The following is a 12,375-nucleotide window of genomic DNA, read 5'->3' on the forward strand; positions in this document are numbered from 1 at the left end:
AGGCAGATGTGGAGGACCTCGTAAGATACTGTTTTGTTCCCTACGTGCCCACTGCTGGTGACACGTAATGCCTCCTGTTCCCAAACGACATCGGCACGTTACATCTTTACTACATGCTGAAAGGAACTCAGCAACTTGAACACAACTTAGAATTACCCATCCCGGCAGCAGGCTGTCCAGCTGAAGCTGCTTTAGCCAATCAAGTGTGTCATGCCGCCCCTCAAAGGTTTCTTCCTGGGAACGTCTGCTGTGACACTCCTGACGTATTACTTCTCGGAATGGCAGAACTGCGCTGGGTAGGCCCCACAGCAAGACTCGTATTTCTGTCCTTCCCTTTCAGGAAAGGATCTCCCACCTTGAATTTATTAATTTTCATGATGATGATACACAAAAAACTGAATGCTGATTAACAGATTTCTAGCACAGCCTGTGCATCAAAATTCATTTCTCTCCATTTAGGTAATCTTAGTTTCTGAGTTACAGTTACAGTCAAAATTTTTCTTCTTCGATTTTTTTCTTTTTCTTTTTTTTTTTTTTTTTTTGTGATCAGAAAAACGAGGGGACTGGCTGTCCCAAGTCAGCCGGGGAACTTCTCTTTGGTCGATGCATCAAGCAACTCAGCTCTCTTGGGGAAACTTAAATAGAAAAGACAGATCTCCAAACGGATAAAAAAAATAAATCAAATGATAAAAACCCAACCGACACATCTGATACCCCAGCTTATTGAACAGCACAAGGGTTTAATCTACAGGCTCTGTCCAAAGCAGCAAGAAGTGACAGATTTAATCCAAACCAGTTGCCCGCTCTCACTCTCTGATCTGGAGACGTTATTGGACAAGCATGCATAGCAGTAACACTTGTAAACACTGGGTTACTGCACCACAGCCCCAAATCCCTCACGGGCCCACTAAGATACTTTTACTGACTGATCCACAATAAACACTCCCAAAAAGATTCTCAACAAGCTAAACCCTGTTTAGAAAGAATCTGAGGAACCTGTCACTGCAGCAACAAAGGGCTGCAATTGTATGCAAAATCTCCAACACCCTCCTTAGCACCCTGCTAGCTCAAGGACTGTGTGGGGCTTCCGTGCCCTGAACGAGTCCACCCTGGCCACATAACGCAGATGTAATGGTCAAGAAAGCACATAGCGTTATCGAAACTTATCAGATCCACAGCAAAAAGAAAAGCCCACGCTTCTATATTTCTCCTCCTTCTCCATTCACAGAAGGAAGAGACTGAAAACAGGCAGATTTGTGGTTTACATTTACAGTTAATGTGAAAAATGGCTATTTGTGAAATACATCACGTATTGTTTCAAGCTACAAACAACTCGCTCCCACAAAGGAAAGACTTTTGACCTCAGCATGCAACCCCAGTTACAAATAACTTCCTATCTACCAGCGGGCCGCGTTCCCCTGGCACTCAGTCACTCCGCAGCACGGCAGCCACCTTTGTTCTAAGGATGGCAAATTCTACTTAGAAACGCTCTGTAGAAGAGTGATGTTGTCCCCTTTTAACACGATCCGGCCTGCAGCACAGAGAAGGGAAAGAGGGGATTAGAGAGAGCCCAGAACCTGAGAATAATCTCGTGTTTTCAGAAAGTGTTTCGTGTGGTTGAGCAGGGTTTTGCCCATCATGCAGAGTGCAGGCCGCCTGGTATTACACGTTTCAAAGACCAGAACTGGTCTCAGGCAGGGACAGATTCTCCTTCATTCAGCAAAATCAGCAGCTCAAAAATCATCAGGGACAGAGATGTAGCCAGGAATTGCTCACTGAACTTCAACAGCAAGGCTCGTCACACGGTTGGTACGTCTCAGTGCTGCTACCTAGAAGGCTCACCCGGGCAGGTTTCAGACCGCGCGTCACTCGGGTTGCACAGACACACGACACACCCAGCTGTTTCCTTGATTTTGTCTTGGAGTGAATCTCCTCTGCGTCGTCCAGCGCCAAATTCACGTACTCGTCAAAGCCCTACAAATCGGCAACAGTGGCAATTAGTTCAGCAACAACACGAACCATCGTCAGCTGTGCTGACCCAGGCTGGACAACGAAGACTAATTGTTAGAGAAGCACGATTTCTTTTTTCCCTTGGGCTAGTTTTTCTTGACAAGAAAAAACAGGATTGTGAATGAGGGAAAACAAACTAACGATGTAACGTGGGGTCGTGCTGACACTCACGATGATGCAGCCTTCTATCCGCACGTTCACTTGCTCACCCACACCTGGATCCTCGAGCTCTGCAGAACGAAGGAGGAGAGCAAATTGGAACACAAACAGCGCGAGCAGTTTTGTTCTCTCTCGTGTGTTCAGAAATACCCGCTAACCATAGCCGCTAGAGCTCCCAAACACTCCAAGGAGCAACTCTCAGGGGCAGTTTCAATTAACAGTCTGACATTTTAGAGTCTTATATGACTGGGTGAATACTACACGTTTGCTGAAGGACACGTTTCCAGTCACAAGGGAACACTCCTGCACGCCCGGCTGCACGATCCCACTCCCGTTAACACGAGGGGGAAACGCCGGGCTGCGCAGCAGCTCCTTGTACCCACCAGCACGCCGCACAGCTCTCCATTCCCCACAAACCTGCCCCGAGCAACGGGTGGGAGCCGAAAACTCAGCGAGGGAGATCCCCGGACCCTCCCCGCTCCCCCCACCCCCCCCAAATCCCCATCCCCATCCCCTCCCCGTCCTCTCCCCGCGCTACTCACGCTCTGCAGGTAGCGGAAGATGAGGTTCTGGGGCACTGCGTGAAGGGCTCAGCACGGGGACAAGAGCTCCAGGCCCGGGACAAGGCCTCAAGACAAGGCCTCAAACCCTGCAACGAGGCCCCAGGGCCCCGGGACAAGGCCTCAAGGCCCAGGCCGAGACCCCTGAGGCCCGGGCCGCCCCCCACCCGCTCCCCCGTCGCTCCCCAGCCGCAGGAAGGCTACGATGGGCTGCACCATCACCGTCTGCACCTTCTGGTCCTGCCCGCGGTACGCCATGGCTGCCGCCGCCTCGCTGCTCCCGCCGCCCCTGCTGGGCCGCCTCCGGAAGCCCCTGAGGCCGGGCGGGAGCACGCAAGGTACGCTGGGATGCTGGAGGAGCGTGGGGGGCTGCTCTAGCAGGCCGGGAGGACCGCGTCTCTATGGTCGCAGGCAGGAGTCCCTGCGCCAGCTTTATTGGTGAGCAGCGAGGCTGGGGGGGGGAGGGGGGCAAGACAGCCTTAAATAAAATACAAATATAAAAAGTGTTATAAATGGCTGTTATAAATCCAAATAGGATTACAATCAAAGTTTACAATTTATTAAACGAATAGAGGCAAGCAAGCAGCGCTGGGTGCGCCGGGAGTCTCTGCTCCCCCAGGACGCACACCTGTTACTTAAGGCGGCTGGTTTTGATGCTCCCAGGCTAATACATATTCATTACTACTTCGAGAAGAGGCAGGGTTATTAGAATTGGTTTCCGGAATCCGAAACCCCTCCCAGGGGCGCCTGCGTATCAGTCTCTGGTGGTCTCTCGGGGCTTGCTCGGGCTCAATGCTGGTTGTCTTCCTCCCAGGCTTTTGTCCTTCAATTGTCCTTCAGCTCCCCCTTCCTCCTCGTTTGGGAGCCTCTGCGCCGGATTTCAGAAACTCTAGCAACATCCCCTGCAGTAGTCAGCACTTTTCCCTAAAAACCCCTTTGTTCTCTTATCACCTAGACCCGGGCCTCGATGTTAACCCTTCAAATCCCTTAGTGACACGAATTGCTGGACCATTCCTTACAAAAGGAAGGATAAAATATGTAGAGGAGCAATGGCACACGCGAAAGCCCAGCGCCGCGGGCAGAGGCAGCGAAGGTTGACGGCAGAACAGTGCTCGGTTTGAACACGGAGAGGGAAAGCGAGGGGAAGGTGGCCGAAGCCGGCCGCAGTCTCTGAGCTCTCCTCCTCCTGATTGTTTTCTCTCAAAGCCATTTCTGTCTGTGTGCGGGCACCCGGAGCCGGCAGAAGTCCCCGTGAAGTCCTTCGGCAGGACGGAGGGCTGCGTGGGCTCCAGTGAGAGAGGGAGTTAGGAGAATCTTATCAAGTAGAGATAGAGCGCTGACAGCGTTAAACTAGGATGCTACTTAGCGTCTTTGCTAACTATGGTGCATTGTGCCAATTAACTAAAGCAAGAAGCCTTGGGCCCCTTACCAAGGTCAGTCAACTAATAAGAGAGTGAGCCTATCTTAAGAAACTGGGAGAAACTGGTCCTGCAGGTGGACAAGAGCCAAGGAGCAACTGAGTCTGTGCAAAGACAAGAGGTCAACTAGCGGTGACGAGGAAGAGTCATCAATCTTCATGCCCACGACCTCCCGTGCTGCCCAGCGCTGAATAAACATACCTACTTTACAATCTCACTGATTGTGGAGTCCCTTTTCCGCAAGTCACTAGCAGCGGTTTCTTCCGCAGAGGTTTTCCCAGAGCCGCTTCAAAGCTTCCCTCGCGGAGCTGGGGCGTCGCAGGGGGTCGTCAAAGCACGCACGCGCACACACACACACACACGCACACACACACACACACAGGCGTTGTTGTCCAAACAGAAAGTATTTACAACAAATTCGACAAGCGGTTTTCCTCTGCCAGCAGCAAATGCCTGAGGGCCCCTACAGCTTCACAAATCATAGCACAAAGAGCCTAAAGTTCCTCTAAAATTTAGGGAAATGATTCAAAATAGATCTGCTAGGGGAAAACGATCACTGGCGGCAGGGTACACAATACACGCGAGTCTCAGCTCTCCTCCGCAGGGTCAGTGCCCACGCCCAAGTGCGACGCTGATGGCACCCGAACATTTGCTGTAGCAGGCAGCAGAGCCAGCAGCTCAGGGGAGCAATTTTAAAAACCAGGAGGCACTTAAACCGACCCTTAATTGACCCAGTTACTGCAGGAGAGTCCCGACTACTCGCCCTGGAGTCCTACTGTCACCAGCAAAAAGCACCAACCAAAGCTTGGGGGAACTTTGGTACAGCACAAGAGAAGGGAGTGGGGGTAGCGTAGCCGTATCGCAGAGCTGCTGCTTTTCACACCATTTTATCATCCCTGATAATTGAAAGTAAGGCCGGGTGGGCTGACCCCACCACCACCACTCCTGGCAGCATGTTTGGTCCACAACGCTAGAATAATTATTCTGCTCCCTCCCGCCCCTACAGCTTCATCATCTGAAAAGATTACAGTCAAAACAATGGCATACACAAATAAAAGTCAAGAGTTGACATAGTAACTCCGGGATTTGGGTATCAACTGTCCGAGAAATCAGAACACCCAGGCTTCACAATGTGCCCAACATCGAGCTGTGCCAAGGGGGGGGCGGAAGGAAGAAGCTTTCCGTTTAAGCCTTCAGAGCATCGCTCCGTCACTACGTCAATTCACAGCCACCACAGCGTGCCGATGGACATCTTTCTGTGCCAAAAGAAACAAGTGCTTTGTCCTCTTGATATCAAAGGTAGCCACCTATAGTTACGGAACCATGCACAAGACCTTAACTCTGACCAGCAGGAAAACTTAGGACAACTGAGTGCAGATCCTGCCAATTTCTACCAGTTCCAACTGTGCTTTAAGTCTCATTGCAAAGCCTCAGTTAGAAAAAGGATCACCTCGGGGTATCCAACAAGAAGAAGAGGTTTTTTTTTTTTTTTTTTAATATACAATAGGACTATGCAGTTCAATCATCAATCATCTTGGAAAGCTCAAGGAGGAGGTCATCCTCATCCTTCCCTGGGTCCAAGTCGAGCTCGGCTTCCAGTATGCCGTCTGAGAGTTCCCAAAGTAGCGTCTCTAAATCCTCGTCTACAGATACGGGCGCGTTGCCTGTGGAACTCAGCCGGCGTGTCCTTGCTTCTTCTAGCTGGGAAGAAGCTGAAGTCGAGCTTGAGAACTCCATTGGCTCCACGGATTCTGCCTGGCTTCCAAGATGTGCTTCAGGTCTTGGCAGAGCAAGGAAGAGAACAATCAGTATATGCCATTTCTTAACGGGAAATCCCTTTTCTGCAAACCGGCTCTTAAAACCGTAGCCAACCTCTCCTGCACTTCAATCTTACCCAGGGATTGTTATTCAATTAACCCAGGGCTACATTTAGAGCCCAATATATTAGCAGGTACATTTTTCAGTTTGGGGGTTTCTCTGTGAAGCCAGAGCACCTGGAGCCTAGCAAAGATGGGAAACCAACATGGCCTCCCGGAAGCCCAGTGTCCGAGAACTACATCTCCCGGCATGCTCTGGGAAAACAATATGGACTCCCGGAAACCCGGTGGCCAAGAACTACATTTCCCAGCACTCCCCAGAAAATTGAGCCTCGCAGCGTGCCGTAGGACGCCATTTTTTGCTCTGTTACCGGTTTCGTGTTTATGGAGGGTTTTCCCGCCGTTTTGGGGGGTTTCCCCTCAATTTCGGGTTTTCAGCTCTCCATTTCAGAGTTCTTCCCCGCAATTTTGGGGTTCCTTCCCCTAATTTGGTGCTTCGCCCCCCGCCCACTTTTGGGGTTCCCCCTCCATTTTGGGGATTCCCCCCAATTCCAAGCCCCCCACAATTTTGGAGGCCCCCACCATCCTTTCTTGGCCTGCCACCCTAATATTAAGGTTCTTTCCCCCAATGTTGGGGTTCTCACCACATGTTTGAGGTTCCTTCCCTTAATTTGGGGCTTAGCTCCCCGGGATCTGGGGCTTTAACCCCAATTTTGGGGGTCCCCCCCAAGTTTGGGGATTCCTCCCCAGGTCTGGGGGGGGGTCCACATTCAATTCTGGAATTTCACACTTCCATTTAAGTCTTCTTCCCCCCAATTTGGGGGTTCACCCACCCAATTTTGGGGGTTCCTCCCCTAATTTCGGGGGACCCGACCGATTTTGGGGGTCCCCCCCAATTGTAGAGTCCCCCACCCTCCTTTTTTGGGTTCCCCCCTAATATTAAAGAGTTCTTCCGCCCAATTTTGGGGGACCCCACAATTTGGCCGTTCCTTCCCCTAACTTTGGGCTTCAACCCTTCGATTTTGGGGGGGGGTTCCCCCCCTCTTATTTTGGCCTTCCGCCCTAATATTAGGCCTAACCCCTAAGAACCTTGACCCCTAAGCCTATGGCAACCACGGATCTAACCCTAACCCCTACCCCAACAAACCCTAGAAACCCTAACCCTAAAAACCCTTGCAGCCCTAACCCGATAAAATTTACCACACTAAACCCCTGAAGACTGTTCTGGGGGGTCCACATTCAATTCTGGAATTTCACACTTCCATTTAAGTCTTCTTCCCCCCAATTTGGGGGTTCGCCCACCCAATTTTGGGGGTTCCTCCCCTAATTTGGGGGGGACACAACCGATTGTAGAGTCCCCCACCCTCCTTTTTTGGGTTCCCCCCTAATATTAAAAGTTCTTCTGCCCAATTTTGGGGGACCCCACAATTTTGACGTTCCTTCCCCTAACTTGGGGCTTCAACCCTTCAATTTTGGGGGGGGCTCCCACCCTCTTATTTTGGCCTTCCGCCCTAATATTAGGCCTAACCCCTAAGAACCTTGACCCCTAACGCTATGGCAACCACGGATCTAACCCTAACCCCTACCGCAACAAACCCTAGAAACCCTAACCCTAAAAACCCTTACAGCCCTAACCCGATAAAATTTACCACACTAAACCCCTGAAGACTGTTCTGGGGGGTCCACATTCAATTCTGGAATTTCACACTTCCATTTAAGTGTTCTGCCCCCCCAATATGGGGGTTCGCCCACCCAATTTTGGGGGTTCCTCCCCTAATTGTGGGGGGCACAACCAATTTTGGGGGGGACACAACCAATTTGGGGGGGGACACAACCAATTTGGGGGGTCCCCCCAATTTTAGAGTCCCCCACCCTCCTTTTTTGGGTTTCCCCCAATATTAAGAGCTCTTCCGCTCAATTTTGGGGGACCCCACAATTTTGACGTTCCTTCCCCTAACTTGGGGCTTCAACCCTTCGATTTTGGGGGGGGCTCCCACCCTCTTATTTTGGCCTTCCACCCTAATATTAGGCCTAACCCCTAAGAACCTTGACCCCTAAGCCTATGGCAACCACGGATCTAATCCTAACCCCTACCGCAACAAACCCTAGAAACCCTAACCCTAAAAACCCTTACAGCCCTAACCCGATAAAATTTACCACACTAAACCCCTGAAGACTGTTCTGGGGGGTCCACATTCAATTCTGGAATTTCACACTTCCATTTAAGTGTTCTGCCCCCCCAATATGGGGGTTCGCCCACCCAATTTTGGGGGTTCCTCCCCTAATTGGGGGGGACACAACCAATTTTGGGGGGGACACAACCAATTTGGGGGGGGACACAACCAATTTGGGGGGGACACAACCGATTTTAGAGTCCCCCACCCTCCTTTTTTGGGTTCCCCCCTAATATTAAAAGTTCTTCTGCCCAATTTTGGGGGACCCCACAATTTTGACGTTTCTTCCCCTAAATTGGGGCTTCAACCCTTCAATTTTGGGGGGGGGCTCCCCCCTTAGTTTGGCCTTCCACCCTAATATTGGGCCTTACCCCTAAGAACCCTACCCCTAACACTACGGCTCCCACGGATCTAACCCTAACCCCTACCCCAAAAAACCCTAGAAACCCTAACCCTAAAAACCCTTACAGTCCTAACCCGATAAAATTTACCACACTAGACCTACGCCTAAAAGCCCTAACCCTAAAAATTAAGACCCTCTAAACCCTAACCCAAAACGTAAAGATTCTCAAAGCCCTAACGCTGGAGACCCTAACCTTAAAAAAAAAAAAAATAAGACCTTAAAACCCTAACCCTAAATACCTGACCATAACTAAAACCCTAAGACCCTAACCCTAAAAACCCTATCAACACTAAAACCACAAAATACTTTAAAACCTTAACACACTAACCCCCAAACCCTAACCCTTATAACTCCAACCCTAACAACCTTAAAATCCTAACCCTAAACCCTGGAAACCCTAACCCTGAAACCCAACCCTAGTGCCTTAGCCCTGAAACCTTAAAACCCTAACACCTTATTAGAAACACTCTGTAACCAATACCATAGGCTCAGGCAAGTATCTCAGTGAGGTAGCATTTTTATTCACGATTGCAATGGCAGGCGTCCCACAAGCCACCTACCAGTTCCATAACACAGTTTATATAATTTTTTTTTTCCTCTCGGTGACCAGGACCCTCCCCAGTTTCCCCATTGACTGGGTAATCCATGTTCACAATCTATCCAGTGCTTCACAGAAAATACACAGCTGCTGGCCTGTTACTAGTCAATTTTATTTTTTTCTTGACTGTTTTCCTCTTTGAGGTGGTAATGTTTCTTACACCGTGATTTCCACCCAATTGCTCTAAGGATTCTGGTTGTCTGCATTTTACAAGGTTGTCTGTTAAGCTTTCTTATCACTGCAAGCATATATCAATACCACCTTCCCTCCCTCTAAACGATGTAACTCTGTGCAAAAACATTTTTATTCCCACAACCTTGATCCCCTTACCCTAAAATCCTTATTCTCTTTAACCCTAACAACTCTAACCACAACCCTAACCCTTCATATCAACCCCCCGACGCTAATGACACTGACTAATGATCCAAACCCCAAACCCCAGGCAACCAACAAAGAAACAGACACAAAGCTGGAAACTACAAAAAAGGCAAAACCCTGGATACAGACCCCAAATCACAAACACGCTACCAAAATGCTACAGAAAAGCCCCAGACGCAGGCCCCAAGCACTACAGCTAGGCCCCAGAAGCTCTAGACACATCCCAAAGCCAAAATGCAATCCCCAAACACTACAGAAAAGCCCCCAAACACCAGACACAGGCTGCAGAAGTCTACAAGCAGGCCCCAGCCACACCCGGATGCAGACCCCAACTGTCCACAAGCAGCTCCCAACCCACCCCCCCCATGAACTGGACCCCCCCCCACCACCACCCAGATGCATGCCCCAGGCCCCAGGCCTCAGCCCCAGCCCCCACACCCCAGACTCAGGCCCCAAAGGTGTACAACCAGCTCCCAACTGCCCCCCTCAAAGGGAGGCCCCAAAGCCTGCCAGAGGACCCTAGAGCGTACAAGCAGCTCCCAACCCCCCCGGCACAGGCCCCAACCCCCCCCAAGACACAGGCCCCAAAGGTGTACAAGCAACTCCCCATCCTCCCCAGAGGCACGCCCCAAAGGTGTACAAACAGCCCCAACCCCCCAAGACCCAGACCCCTACAGCGTAGAAGCAGCTCCCAACCCCATGCCCCCAAGGCACATGCCCCAACCCCTCCCCCAAGGCAGGCCCTAACAGTGTACAAGCAGCTCCCACCCCCCCCCAGACGCAGGCCCCAAAGGTGTACAAGCAGGCCCCTACAGTATACAAGCAGCTCACAACCACCCCCCGAAAGGCAGGCCCCAACCCCCTCCAGATGCAAGCCCGAAAGGTTAAAACCAGCTCCAACCCCCCAACCCCCCCCGCCCCGCGCAGATGCAGGCCCCAAAGGTGTACAAGCAGTTCCCAACCCCTCCAAGGCAGGCCCCAAAAGTGTACAGGCAGGCCCCTACAGTGTAGAAACGCTCCAACCCCCCCCCCCTTCCACCTCGAGGGAGGCCCTCCCCCCCCAGTATACACGAAGCTCCCAACCCCCTCTCAGAGGAATGCCTAAAAAAGTATACAAGCAGCTCCTAACACCCCCACCTCCCCCCCCCCCAAAAGAGGCAGTCCCCAAAGGTGTACAAGCAGGCCCTCAAATCCCTTAGGTGTACAAGCAGGCCCTTCAAATCCCTTAGCCCCTGCGCCAGCTTTATTGGCGAGCAGCGAGGCTGGGGGGGGAGGGGGGCAAGACAGCCTTAAATAAAATACAAATATAAAAAGTGTTATAAATGGCTGTTATAAATCCAAATAGGATTACAATCAAAGTTTACAATTTATTAAACGAATAGAGGCAAGCAAGCAGCGCTGGGTGCGCCGGGAGTCTCTGCTCCCCCAGGACGCACGCCTGTTACGTAAGGCGGCTGGTTTTGATGCTCCCAGGCTAATACATATTCATTACTACTTCGAGAAGAGGCAGGGTTATTAGAATTGGTTTCCGGAATCCGAAACCCCTCCCAGGGGCGCCTGCGTACCAGTCTCTGGTGGTCTCTCGGGGCTTGCTCGGGCTGAATGCTGGTTGTCTTCCTCTCAGGCTTTTGTCCTTCAATTGTCCTTCAGCTCCCCCTTCCTCCTCGTTTGGGAGCCTCTGCGCCGGATTTCAGAAACTCTAGCAACATCCCCTGCAGTAGTCAGCACTTTTCCCTAAAAACCCCTTTGTTCTCTTATCACCTAGACCCGGGCCTCGATGTTAACCCTTCAAATCCCTTAGTGACACGAATTGCTGGACCATTCCTTACAAAAGGAAGGATAAAATATGTAGAGGAGCAATGGCACACGCGAAAGCCCAGCGCCGCGGGCAGAGGCAGCGAAGGTTGACGGCAGAACAGTGCTCGGTTTGAACACGGAGAGGGAAAGCGAGGGGAAGGTGGCCGAAGCCGGCCGCAGTCTCTGAGCTCTCCTCCTCCTGATTGTTTTCTCTCAAAGCCATTTCTGTCTGTGTGCAGGCACCCGGAGCCGGCAGAAGTCCCCGTGAAGTCCTTCGGCAGGACGGAGGGCTGCGTGGGCTCCAGTGAGAGAGGGAGTTAGGAGAATCTTATCAAGTAGAGATAGAGCGCTGACAGCGTTAAACTAGGATGCTACTTAGCGTCTTTGCTAACTATGGTGCATTGTGCCAATTAACTAAAGCAAGAAGCCTTGGGCCCCTTACCAAGGTCAGTCTCCTAATAAGAGAGTGAGCCTATCTTAAGAAACTGGGAGAAACTGGTCCTGCAGGTGGACAAGAGCCAAGGAGCAACTGAGTCTGTGCAAAGACAAGAGGTCAACTAGCGGTGACGAGGAAGAGTCATCAATCTTCATGCCCACGACCTCCCGTGCTGCCCAGCGCTGAATAAACATACCTACTTTACAATCTCACTGATTGTGGAGTCCCTTTTCCGCAAGTCACTAGCAGCGGTTTCTTCCGCAGAGGTTTTCCCAGAGCCGCTTCAAAGCTTCCCTCGCGGAGCTGGGGCGTCGCAGGGGGTCGTCAAAGCACGCACGCGCACAACCACACACACGCACACACACACACACAGGCGTTGTTGTCCAAACAGAAAGTATTTACAACAAATTCGACATGCGGTTTTCCTCTGCCAGCAGCAAATGCCTGAGGGCCCCTACAGCTTCACAAATCATAGCACAAAGAGCCTAAAGTTCCTCTAAAATTTAGGGAAATGATTCAAAATAGATCTGCTAGGGGAAAACGATCACTGGCGGCAGGGTACACAATACACGCGAGTCTCAGCTCTCCTCCGCAGGGTCAGTGCCCACGCCCAAGTGCGACGCTG

This window comes from Anser anser (assembly GCF_964211835.1).
Source record: "Anser anser genome assembly, contig: HAP1_SCAFFOLD_73, whole genome shotgun sequence".
Lineage (NCBI taxonomy): Eukaryota > Metazoa > Chordata > Aves > Anseriformes > Anatidae > Anser > Anser anser.